Source organism: Rhineura floridana, chromosome 7 (genome assembly GCF_030035675.1).
Source record: "Rhineura floridana isolate rRhiFlo1 chromosome 7, rRhiFlo1.hap2, whole genome shotgun sequence".
Lineage (NCBI taxonomy): Eukaryota > Metazoa > Chordata > Lepidosauria > Squamata > Rhineuridae > Rhineura > Rhineura floridana.
In genome coordinates, this window is record NC_084486.1 from 142861463 (window position 1) to 142874721 (window position 13259).

The 13259-nt window shown below is 41.2% G+C and overlaps 1 protein-coding gene across 1 annotated transcript in view; it reads right to left on the bottom strand.

The window, feature by feature from the left end:
• MCF2L2 (MCF.2 cell line derived transforming sequence-like 2) overlaps positions 1-13259 on the bottom strand; it is a 283600-nt gene that overhangs the window by 235771 nt on the left and 34570 nt on the right. The gene's annotated exons all lie outside the window — the stretch shown is intronic.

The window sequence follows — 13259 nt, forward strand, 5'->3', positions numbered from 1 at the left end:
GGCTTGTTCTTCTATGCGCTTAGTTAATCTAGCTTTAATAATACTTTCTACCAGTTTTCCAGGGACAGAAGTTAAGCTAACTGGCCTGTAATTTCCGGGATCCCCTCTGGATCCCTTTTTGAAGATTGGCGTTACATTTGCCACTTTCCAGTCCTCAGGCACGGAGGAGGACCCGAGGGACAAGTTACATATTTTAGTTAGCAGATCAGCAATTTCACATTTGAGTTCTTTGAGAACTCTCGGGTGGATGCCATCCGGGCCCGGTGATTTGTCAGTTTTTATATTGTCCATTAAGCTTAGAACTTCCTCTCTCGTTACCACTATTTGTCTTAGTTCCTCAGAATCCCTTCCTGCAAATGTTAGTTCAGGTTCAGGGATCTGCCCTATATCTTCCACTGTGAAGACAGATGCAAAGAATTTATTTAGCTTCTCTGCAATCTCCTTATCGTTCTTTAGTACACCTTTGACTCCCTTATCATCCAAGAGTCCAATTGTCTCCCTAGATGGTCTCCTGCTTTGAATGTATTTATAGAATTTTTTGTTGTTGGTTTTTATGTTCTTAGCAATGTGCTCCTCAAATTCTTTTTTAGCATCCCTTATTGTCTTCTTGCATTTCTTTTGCCAGAGTTTGTGTCCTTTTTTATTTTCTTCATTCGGACAAGACTTCCATTTTCTGAAGGAAGACTTTTTGCCTCTAAGAGCTTCCTTGACTTTGCTCATTAACCATGCTGGCATCTTCTTGGCCCTGGCGGTACCTTTTCTGATCTGCGGTATGCACTCCAGTTGAGCTTCTAATATAGTGTTTTTAAACAACTTCCAAGCATTTTCGAGTGATGTGACCCTCTGGACTTTGTTTTTCAGCTTTCTTAATTTGTCTTCATCTGGGTCCTGTGTCATACACTGACACACAAAATGTTTTCCATCCTGAGTTATGGTGAAATGCTCAAATAGAGCTGACTTCATGGGAAGCTTCTTTGACACTGTGAATTTATATTTAAAAAAAACTGTCAAATCAAAATTTATTTTGAAGCTGGAGTCAGTACATTTCTACCGACTCCGACTCCACCCAAAATTGCTTCCGACTCAAACTCCATGACTCAGACTCCACAGCCCTGGAAATCACAACTGGCTGCAACTTCTCACCATGTGCACAATCATGTCTGCATGCAATTAAATGCAATGGCACAACACTTTTTCCTGCAGAGGAGTGTTTTCCGTGTTGCAAAATCATAACCTGTGAAACGGACCTCAGTGTTATGTATGACATATGGCAGGGGTTTCTAAACTGTGGCCTGTGAGCTTCATTCAGATGGTCTACAGCACATCCACATTAAATATTCATATTGATTTTTTTGTCTTTTATTGCTTCTTTTATTTCTTGTATTTTATTGTATTATAATGTGAATCGTATGGAATTCAAAATGTAAGAAAGAAAAGAAGCAATTAAATATAATTAAAAATCACACAGCACATTACAATTGCTACAATAAGGAGAGAAATCATTAAGTGATCCACCCAGACCATGAGCAATTCTCAAGTGGTCCACAGGAAAAAAGTTTGGAAACTGTTGATATATCAGTGAACTGTCTTTGATTCCAATCATCTTTCAGAGGAAAGGGAATCAGTGACACCTTGTGGAGAAGACTGGTAATGTTATGGCCGAGAGAGGGGGAAAATATGGAGAGCCCTGTAGGATGCACACCTTAACGTGGTCAGGGGGTTTGAAAGTGTCAAAGGAGTTCAAAGCTGAGACACCAGAATAAGATGCATCCAAACTCAGAGGAAGGCAATGGTAAACCAGCTCAATACCTCTTACCACAAAAACCCTATGAACAGAGTATCCAAAATGCAACACGAGATAGTGCTGGAAGATGAGACCCCTAGGTCAGAAGGCACTCACCAAGCTATTGGGGAAGAACAAAGGGCAAGTACGAGTAGCGCTGTGACTAATGACGCAGCTGGGTCAAAGCCGAAAGGAACCCCAAAGCTGATGCACACAGATGCGAAAAGAGAGTCCGGAGTTGTATGACGCACACAATAGGAACATGGAACGTGAGAAGCATGAACCAGGGAAAGTTAAAAATTGTCAAGCAAGAAATGGAGCGTATCAGCATTACAATACTTGGTGTGAGTGAATTAAAATGGACAGAAATGGAACAGGCAACTACAAAATAGTTTATGCAGGAAATGAGAAATTAAGAAAAAATGGGGTTGCTTTAAGTGACAAGTGATGTAGCAAAAGCAATTAGGAGCTACAATGCAAGGTCTGAGCAACTGATATCAATGAGATTTAACAGGAAACCTATTAACATAACCATCATCCAAGTCTATGCTTCAACAGCAAATGCAGAAGAGAAATTGGAAAGATTTTACGCAGAAGTACAGGAAGAAATTGATCACACACCAAAACAAGATGTGCTGATAATCATGGGGGACTGGAATGAAAAAGCAGGGAACAGGGAAGAACTAGGAACTGTGGGGAAATGGGGCTTAGGAGATAGAAATGAAGCAGGAGAAAGACTCACTGAATTCTGTGAAGCCAATAATATAGGAATCAAATTGATTATAGAATTGGTAGCAGAAGATGGAGAAGTTCCATACTTTCTGTGAAAACAAGACCAGGAGCAGACTGAGGTGCAGATAATGAACTGGTAATATCGAAAATCAGAGTAAAGCTAAAGAAGAACAACAAACCAATCATAATGCCAAAATACAACTTAAACAACACCCCAGAAGAATATAAAGATCAAATAATGAACAGATTTGAGGCTTTAAACTTAATTGACAGAGACTCAGAACTGTAGAAGAATCAGAAGTCAGAGACATTATCAGGGAAGAATGCAAAAAAGCAATACCTCTAGTTAAAAAGAGGGAAAGACCTCAATGGATGACTGATGAAACTCTTAAAATGGTTAAAGAGAGAAGGAAAGCAAAAGGAGATAGAAACACAGCCAGAATCCTAAATATCAGTAATTTAAGTAATTTAAGAAATGCAGAGAAGCTAAATGAATTCTTTGCATCTGTCTTCACAGTGGAAGATATAGGGCAGATCCCTGAACCTGAACTAACATTTGCAGGAAGGGATTCTGAGGAACTGAGACAAATAGTGGTAACGAGAGAGGAAGTTCTAAGCTTAATGGACAATATAAAAACTGACAAATCACCGGGCCCGGATGGCATCCACCCGAGAGTTCTCAAAGAACTCAAATGTGAAATTGCTGATCTGCTAACTAAAATATGTAACTTGTCCCTTGGGTCCTCCTCCGTGCCTGAGGACTGGAAAGTGCAAATGTAACGCCAATCTTCAAAAAGGGATCCAGAGGGGATCCCGGAAATTACAGGCCAGTTAGCTTAACTTCTGTCCCTGGAAAACTGGTAGAAAGTATTATTAAAGCTAGATTAACTAAGCACATAGAAGAACAAGCCTTGCTGAAGCAGAGCCAGCATGGCTTCTGCAAGGGAAAGTCCTGTCTCAGTAACCTATTAGAATTCTTTGAGAGTGTCAACAAGCATATAGATAGAGGTGATCCAGTGGACATAGTGTACTTAGACTTTCAAAAAGCGTTTGACAAGGTACCTCACCAAAGGCTTCTGAGGAAGCTTAGCAGTCATGGAATAAGAGGAGAGATCCTCTTGTGGATAAGGAATTGGTTAAGAAGCAGAAAGCAGAGAGTAGGAATAAACAGACAGTTCTCCCAATGGAGGGCTGTAGAAAGTGGAGTCCCTCAAGGATCGGTATTGGGACCTGTACTTTTCAACTTGTTCATTAATGACCTAGAATTAGGAGTGAGCAGTGAAGTGGCCAAGTTTGCTGATGACACTAAATTGTTCAGGGTTGTTAAAACAAAAAGGGATTGCAAAGAGCTCCAAAAAGACCTCTCCAAACTGAGTGAATGGGCGGAAAAATGGCAAATGCAATTCAATATAAACAAGTGTAAAATTATGCATATTGGAGCAAATATGAATTTCACATATACGCTCATGGGGTCTGAACTGGCGGTGACCGACCAGGAGAGAGACCTCGGGGTTGTAGTGGACAGCACGATGAAAATGTCGACCCAGTGTGCGGCAGCTGTGAAAAAGGCAAATTCCATGCTAGCAATAATTAGGAAAGGTATTGAAAATAAAACAGCCGATATCATAATGCCGTTGTAGAAATCTATGGTGCGGCCACATTTGGAATACTGTGTACAGTTCTGGTCGCCTCATCTCAAAAAGGATATTCTAGAGTTGGAAAAGGTTCAGAAGAGGGCAACCAGAATGATCAAGGGGATGGAGCGACTCCCTTACAAGGAAAGGTTGCAGCATTTGGGGCTTTTTAGTTTAGAGAAAAGGCGGGTCAGAGGAGACATGATAGAAGTGTATAAAATTATGCATGGCATTGAGAAAGTGGATAGAGAAAAGTTCTTCTCCCTCTCTCATAATACTAGAACTCGTGGACATTCAAAGAAGCTGAATGTTGGAAGATTCAGGACAGACAAAAGGAAGTACTTCTTTACTCAGCGCATAGTTAAACTATGGAATTTGCTCCCACAAGATGCAGTAATGGCCACCAGCTTGGATGGCTTTAAAAGAAGATTAGACAAATTCATGGAGGACAGGGCTATCAATGGCTACTAGCCATGATGGCTGTGCTCTGCCACCCTAGTCAGAGGCAGCATGCTTCTGAAAACCAGTTGCTGGAAGCCTCAGGAAGGGAGAGTGTTCTTGCACTCGGGTCCTACTTGCGGGCTTCCCCCAGGCACCTGGTTGGCCACTGTGAGAACAGGATGCTGGACTAGATGGGCCACTGGCCTGATCCAGCAGGCTCTTCTTATGTTCTTATGTTCTTACCATACTATTAGCAGAAACCAGTAATGATTTGAAATGAATGCTGATGAAAGTTAAAGAGGAAAGCACAAAAGCAGGACTACAGCTGAACGTCAAAAAGACTAAAAGTGATGACAACAGAAGATTTATGTAACTTTACAGTTGATGAGGACATTGAACTTGTCAAGGATTATCAATACCTTGCCACAGTCATTAACCAAAATGGAGACAATAGTCAATAAATCAGAAGAAGGCTAGGACTGGGGAGGGCAGCTAGTGAGAGAACTAGAAAAGGTCCTCAATGCAAAGATGTATCACTGAACACTCAAGTCAGGATCCTTCAGGCCATGGTATTCTAGATCTCTATGTATGGATGTGAAAGTTGGACAGCGGGCAAGAGAAAAATAAACTCATTTGAAATGTGGTGCTGGAGGAGAGCTTTGCACATACCACAGACTGCAAAAAAGACAAATAATTGAGTGTTAGAACAAATTAAACCAGAACTATCACTAGAACCTAAAATGATGGAACTGAGGATATCATACTTAGGACACATAATGAGAAGACATGATTCATTAGAAAAGTCCATAATGCTGGGAAAAACAGAAGGGAGTAGAAAAAGAGGAAGACCAAACAAGAGATGGATTGATTCCATAAAAGAAGCCGCAGACCTGAACTTACAAGATCTGAACAGGGTAGTTTATAACAGATGCTATTGGAGGTAGCTAATTCATAGGGTCGCCATAAGTCGTAATTGACTTGAAGTCATATAACAACAACTAAACTTCTGTTATTCACACACACTAAAAATCAGAAAGCAGAGTGATGCTTTTACTTAATGTTCATAATGAAAGTTCAAAAATATTAGAAACTAAGATTTTTATTTAACTTTACAAAAAACAATTATATACTCAAGAGTAACCCATTGGAACTAATGGAACCAACTTGGTCACATCCATTAATCTCAATGGATCTTCTCCAAGTATGATTAATGCTGGATACAACACAATAAATGTAACATTATAATAAACTAAATAAATGTGTCACATCCATAGAAGCATGTGCTATGCTGGGTCAAAATTCAAAAATCCATTTTTTCTTTGTCTTACTTACTATCACAAAACCGGTGAGTTTAGACGTAATCACACAAATATATATGCACCCGAACGGTGGTTTTAATTTGTGATTTTAAATATTTTAAAAATCTTGTTATTGTTTTTGCTGTTTTGTTGTTTGCTGCCATGGGCTCCTTTGGGAGAAAGGGTGGGATAAAAGTTTAATAAAACAATAGTAATAATAATAGGATATTTTGTTTGTTGTTGCTCTCAACATTTTATCATAACCTATTCTTACTGTTACCAGTATATACATAATAATCACTTGATTAATACACAGGAAACTTCCTGTAGAAGCTTAGCTTCTGAGTTAACAGAATGCTTATTCGAGTGTAGCTGTGTTTAGGGTGCCCAGCTACTTTCACACTTGTGCAAAAGAACAGTTGTACAGAAATGGCACCTGATTCATAGGGTTGCCATGAGTCGTAATTGACTTGAAGGCACATAACAACAATGTCAAAAATTCCCTATCACACACAACTATCAAAAGCACAGGAGCCCTTACCTCCTGCCTCTGGATATCAGTAGTCAATCTGTAGCATGGGTAGCAGCAGTTTTGTGGCACATCTTAAACAGGGACAGAACGTTTATGAGGTTTTTGGGCCCTTGGGCATATTTGGAATTTTGAGAAAGGGCTGTAGGCACCAACCCCTTTAGTTGCTTCTCCTTCCCCTCCCCACCCATGTCAATCTTCTTCCCCAGCTAGCCAGAAAAGAGAGAAAGTATACATGCAAAGACACACAGACATACACACACACACTTTTCCAAATAATCTAGTTAAGAGACACATCCAGTAAAATTAAAACGGATCCTCTTGGGTTTTACATGAGATCTTCACAAAAGAGTAATCATACACACTGGTGGACACATCCTGGGCTTGCTAACACCACAAAAGCATTGAGCCAAAGTATGAACAGCTTAACGGATGTTCATTACTTTTACATAGGCAACAGAACCACCAACAAATCACAGAACACATTTGTTGACATTAGGGTTGGGATCCGCATTTTGGTGCTGGTTTAATTCTTGCTCCATCGAACTTGCTTCTGGTACCACTTCGTCAGGGATTACGGTCCACTATTTACTATAATTACTGATTCGGGGTGCGTTTTTTTTGCAGAAATATCAATATTTTTAATATTGTTTTTAAAAATAATGTAACTATTTTGAGAGAAATGTCAATATCAATATTTCTCCCAAAATTTCAATACTGATATCAATATTTCTGAGGCGATTTTTCTTTTTAAAAATCCACTTTAGCCTCAGAAAATTGCTAGAAAAAAAAAAGATCTGCGAGGGCAAAAAATAAATGGGAAATCCAGTGTCAAATTTGAATATTTATTATTATTTATTTTATTATTTTGTGGAGGCTGGGCCTGGCAACCAAGAGGTCTTCTGTATCTTTAAAAGTTGTGCAGGGACAGGGAGAATTCCACCTTGTGTTTTTTCCCATTACAGGGTTGCAAGAACACCTGCACTTGGCGGACTTTCTCTTCTCCTAAAGATACAGGATCAGTCTCAGGCCAGGAACCTGGCAACCCTAGTGAAAACATGCAACTTGAAGAGGATCCATTTCACTGGATCCACCTTGTGTGTGCATGGAGGCTTTCTCTGTTGCTGAAAACTTATGCCACACTATTTTCTTACTCTTGGCTACTTTGTTTTTCTTCTCCCATTTTTCTCTTTTCCTCCTACCCATTTAGTCACTCTGCTTTCTGTTTAGCTGCTCCAGCGCTAATCTAAGCACACAGAGCTGAAAAGGGAAGTGGGAAAGATTGTCACTCTTCCAACTTCCTCCTTAAACTCTGTGATCTTTTTAGGGAGGGAGGTAACTACCCTTACCACCTCATGATGAAGCTCAGAGGCTTCATGGGCAACACGCACCCACAAGCATTACGTTGGCAACTCCACAGTTATAACATCAAGTGAGGGCTTCACTCCATTTTGCTTTTCCCCAGCTCAGTAACCTAGGCACACCCAAAATGGAGGATGAGATGCAAATACTGTAATGATGACATTATCATTAAGACTGCTTTGTGAATGGTTATTGCAATGATGTTAGATACATTTAAGATTTGACGTAATTGTCACAGTCTTCAACTTCATGGATCTGAAGAACTGAATTCTAGTACACAAAAGCTTACGCCAGAATAAATGTATTAGTTTTTATGGTGCCACAACTCCTGAGGTACTAGAGTGGCACTACTTCAGCCTTTGGAATGTATCTCTGGTATTTCAGCCAAAACAGGTTAGCCAAGCTGAACTGGTATTAGTATCCAGGGCCAAGGCCCAGGACTAAATTTATCTATTGAATCAAGCAGATTCTCAAATCATTCTCTTTATCTAACCAGTGAACAAGGAATATCCATCAAGATAGCTCACGGAGGAAGTAAATCATGCAGCTGTCAAACCATTCTCTCTCTCTCTCTCTTTCAGCCTGTCTTAGGGGGAAATGAATTAAAATAAGCCTTGCTGCAGTATTTATTGTGCTCAGATTATGCAAATTCCTGCAGATTTCTCAACAGTCAGAAAGCTGCAGTCATCCACATATTTTGTTTAATCGGTTCCTAAAGGGACCAGGGAAGGAACTGGTAATCCCACCTCATATATACGGTCTGCCTAGTAAACGTCGCAAGACGTCACCCTAAGAGTCGGAAATGACTCGCACTATAAGTGCGGGGACACCTTTACCTTTTTTAAAGGTACAATGGACTTTTTAAAAAAGTGATTTGATTTACTTTGCTGAAAATCGACAGTAGATTATTTATAATGGTAATTCCCATGTATTTTATTAAAAAGGACATGCCAGAGGAAGTATGCTTTTGAAAAAATAGCATTTATTTTGTAGAGAAACATCTCTGAACCTTTTACATTTTTTATAAAACATACAGATCCCTTTAATTATATAGTTCCCAAAGGCCATTTTTAACAGGTGACCTGGTTTTGCCCCTGCAGTTTGAAACCATGTGCTCCAATGCAGCACTTGCATAGCGTTGTGCACAGCACTTTGCAAGCCCCAGTGATCAGCTGATCATGGGCTTGCAAAGCACCATCCACAGCCCTAGGCAAGCCCTGTGCAAGGAGCTTTGCAGATGCTACTGATCAGCTGATTAGTGGAGCCTGCAAACCCCATTTTGGCCCAGCTGTGTCTTTACCCGCCTTATACCTGACATATACGATTTCAGGTGTAGGGCAGGTGGGCAGGAATTGGCCAAAACAGCCTTGCAGGCAAATCGGATGGCCTGCGAGGCCTAACTAGGCACGTGGGCTGGAGGTTCCCCATTGCTGCCTTAAAATGTAAAAAAAAAAAAATGATGACTTTGTACCTGAAATGGCAAAAGGGAAATGTTCCAGGAATATCTGACAAAATGAATTATACCCATTACTCATTAAGAAATCCATGGAGAGTAACGTTGCCTACTCATTGGAATTTGGGTGACAGGCAAAAAGGGGTACTTCTTCAGACAGTACATAGTAAGACTATGCAATTCTCTCCCACAAGAAGTAGTGTTGGCCCCCAACTTAAATGGTTTTAAAAACAGATTAGGCAAATCCATATAGAATTTGGCTATTAATCATGATTGCTATATGCTACCTCCAAGATTAGAGGCAAACGTCTCTCCGTATCAGTTGCTAGGGAGCAACAACTGGAGAGAACTATTGCCCTCACGTCCTGCTTGTGGTCTTCCCATAAGCACCTGGCTGGCCTCTGTGGGAAACAGGATGTTGGCCTAGACAGGCTTTTGGTCTGATCTGGCAAGGATCTTCTGAAACCGTGGGGTCAGCACTGCCTCTATACGTCCTGGTTTGCTTCACCCTTGCTCAACCTGTATACCTGCAAGCAGATATTACTGATTGTATTCAATGCTAATCCTACTCAGAACAGACCCATTGAAGCTAATGGACATTACTAACTTAGGTTCATTAATTTCAATGGGTCTACTCATGTCTCCTAGGTGTCAAGGGCCAGCTAAAGATCATCCCCACAGGGAGTGGCTCAGGGGTTATGTGCCCTGCCACCTGTGCAGCCGTGGGCAAGCTGCAGAGTCCCAAGGAGCCCAGTTGCCCCCCAGCTGGCAGTTGCGGACAAGGAGGGGTCTGGCTTGTGCAGCTGTGGCAAGCTGAGCAGGCCCTAGCCAGCTGGGGAGGACTAGCCTCAGAGGGAGGCAATGGTAAACCCTCTCTGAATACTGCTTACCATGAAAACCCTATTCATAGGGTAGCCATAAGTCAGGATCGACTTGAAGGCAGTCCATTTCCATTTACTCTGAGTACGACTTTGTTGAAACCATGCCCCACAACAACAAAAAGAGAAGAGTAGTAGTGGGAGACTCCCTAGTGAGTGGGATTGAAACCCAAGTATACTGAGAAGATCCATGGACTTGCCCAGTATCCTGTCTCCTTGGAGGATGGATTAGGGATGAGATGGAAGGGTTGCCATCACTCATAAAACCCGCTGGCAGGTATCCCTTTCATCTCATCCATGTGGGAACTAATGATACTGCCAAGCGGAGCTATGAAGAAATTATATCAGACTCTGAAGCTCTGGGAAAGAAACTCAAGGACTTTGGGGCCCAGATAGTTTTCTCATCCATCCTTCTGGTACTTAGAAGAGGTGTAGAAAGGGAAAGAAAAATACTCCTGGTGAATGACTGGCTACAAAGGTGGCGCCAAAGCGAAAGATCTAGATTCTGAAATATGGGCTAAGCTTCCTGGAAGATGGACTGCTGGCAAGTGATGGATTACACCTCACAAGGACTGGGAATAATGTGTTTGTCCAGAGCATGGAGAACTTCATCAGGAGGACTTTAAACTGAAACCAAAGAGGGAGGGAGATGTAAACCTGAAGGTAACGATGGACGAAGGCTTGGGCACAGTAATAGGAACCGAGGGAAACCTCTAATGTGACCCAATAATAGTCTTCATAAAAATGTAGGAAGGAAGCCAGGCCATAAATCACATAGTCTTTGATGTCTGTATACTAATGCCCAGACTATGGGAAACAAACAGGACGAACTTGAACTCCTAATACAGGAGAGTAATTACGACTTGATAGGTGTAATTGAAACTTGGTGGGATAACTATGACTGGAATACAGCAACTGAAGGATTCAAAAAGAATCCTTCAATTCAAAAATAAAAGAAGGAATAGAAAAGGAGGCAGAGTTGCGCTATATGTTAAAAATATATATCCCTGCACAGAAATACAGAAGGATGAGCTTGGTAGCTCCACCGATAGTATCTGGATTAAAATAAATGGGGAAAGGAATAAAAGGAACATGGTAGTTGGAGTCTACCACCAACCACCCAATCCAGGAGAAGACGAGGATGAACCTTTTGCAAAGCAAATTGCCAGTGTTTAAAGGAAACATGATATAGTAGTAATGGGGGACTTCAATTACCCCAATATCTCTTGGGAGACAAATTCTGCCAAACACGGCCCCTCCAAGAAATTCCTGACTTGTGTTGGAGATAACTTTCTCCTACAGAAAGAGGAGGAAGCAACTAGAGGGTTGACTTGATTCTTAAAATAGAGATGACTTGGTGGATGAAGTGGCAGTTACGGGAACTCTGGGGGAAAGTGACCACGCTATACTTGAGTTCTTGATTTTAAAGAAAGCAAAAGCTGGGAGAAGCCATACGCGTCCCCTGGACTGCAGGAAAGCCGATTTTAATAAACTCAGAACAATGTTAAGTAAAGTTCTGTGAAAAGCAATCCTAATGAGAAAAGGAGTCCAAGATGGGTGGGAGTTTCTGAAAAAGGAAATTGTAAAGGCACAATGGCAAACAATTCCATCAAGGAAAAAAAGGGGAAGACAGCAGAAGAAGCCAATGTGGCTTCACAAAAAGCTTGGAAATGACTTGGGAAAAAAAAAGGACACATACAGGAAGTGGAAGGAAGGCCAGGTCACAAAGGAAGGGTACAGGCTGTATCACGGAATTGCAGGGATGTCGTCAGGAAAGCTAAAACTGAGAATGAGCTGAGGTTAGCGACAGATGTCACAAGCAACAAAAAAGCTTTTCTCGGGTACATCCATAGTAAAAGACAGAGAAAAGAAATGATGGTACAGCTACTCAGTCAGGATGGCAAAATGGTAACAGATGACTAAGAAAAGACAGAAGTGCTCTATTCCTACTTTGGCTCAATCTTCTCCCAAAAGAGGAGAAGACTGAGACAAAATTGCAGCTTGAAATTGATAGACAAATGGTCAAGGAATACCTAATCATTTTGAATGAGTTCAAATCTGCAGGGCCTGACAAACTGCATCCTAGTGTATTGAAGGAACTGGCTAAAGAACTCTCAGAACCACTGCCTATTATCTTCGTGAAACTGCTGGAGGATGAGTGAAGTGCCAGATGACTGGAGGAGGGCTAATGTTGTCCCTATCTTTAAAAGGGGCAAAAAGGAGGAACCTGGGAACTACAGGCCAGTCAGCCTGACATCGCTGGGAAAATTCTGGAGCAGATTATAAAAGTCAGTCTGTAAGCACCTTTAAAACAATGCAGTGATTACTAGAAGCCAACATGGATTTATCAAGAACAAATCCTGCCAGACTAATCTTATCTCATTTTTTAATTGGGTAACCTCCCTTGTAGACTGTGGGAATGCTGTGGGCATAATATATCTCGACTTCAGCAAAGCTTTTGACAAAATGCCCCATGATAGTCTGATTACAAAGCTAGCTAAATGTGGGCTGGATGGAACAACTATCAGTTGGCTACAGAATCGTACCCAGAGTGCTTATCAATGGTTCCTTCTCAAAGTGTGGGGAGGAAACGAGTTGGGTACCACAGGGCTCAGTCCTGGGCCCAGTGCTCTTCAACATTTTTATTAATGACTTGGATGAGGAGTTGAAGGGATGCTAATCAAATTTGCAAATGATACAAAATTGAGAGGGATAGCTAATACCCTGGGAGACAGAAACAAATTTCAAAGGAACCTTGATAGGCTGGAGCACTGGGCTGAAAACAACAGAATGAAATTTAACAGCGATAAGTGCAAAGTTGTACATGTAGGAAAAAGATACCAAATGCACAGTTATAAAATGGGGGATACTTGGCTCAGCACTACTACATGCAAGAAGAATCTTGGGATTGTTGTTGATCACAAGGTGAATATAAGCAGTGTGCTGTGGCTGCAAAAAGGCAAATGCTATTTTAGCCTGCATTAACAAAAGTATAGTTTCCAAATCACATGAAGTATTGGTTCCCCTGTATTCGGCATTGGTTAAGCCTCATCTTGCGTACTGCGTCCAGTTCTGGAACCACAATTTAAGAACCATGCAGACAAACTGGAACAGGTTCAGAGAAAGGCAACAAGAATGATCAGGGGACT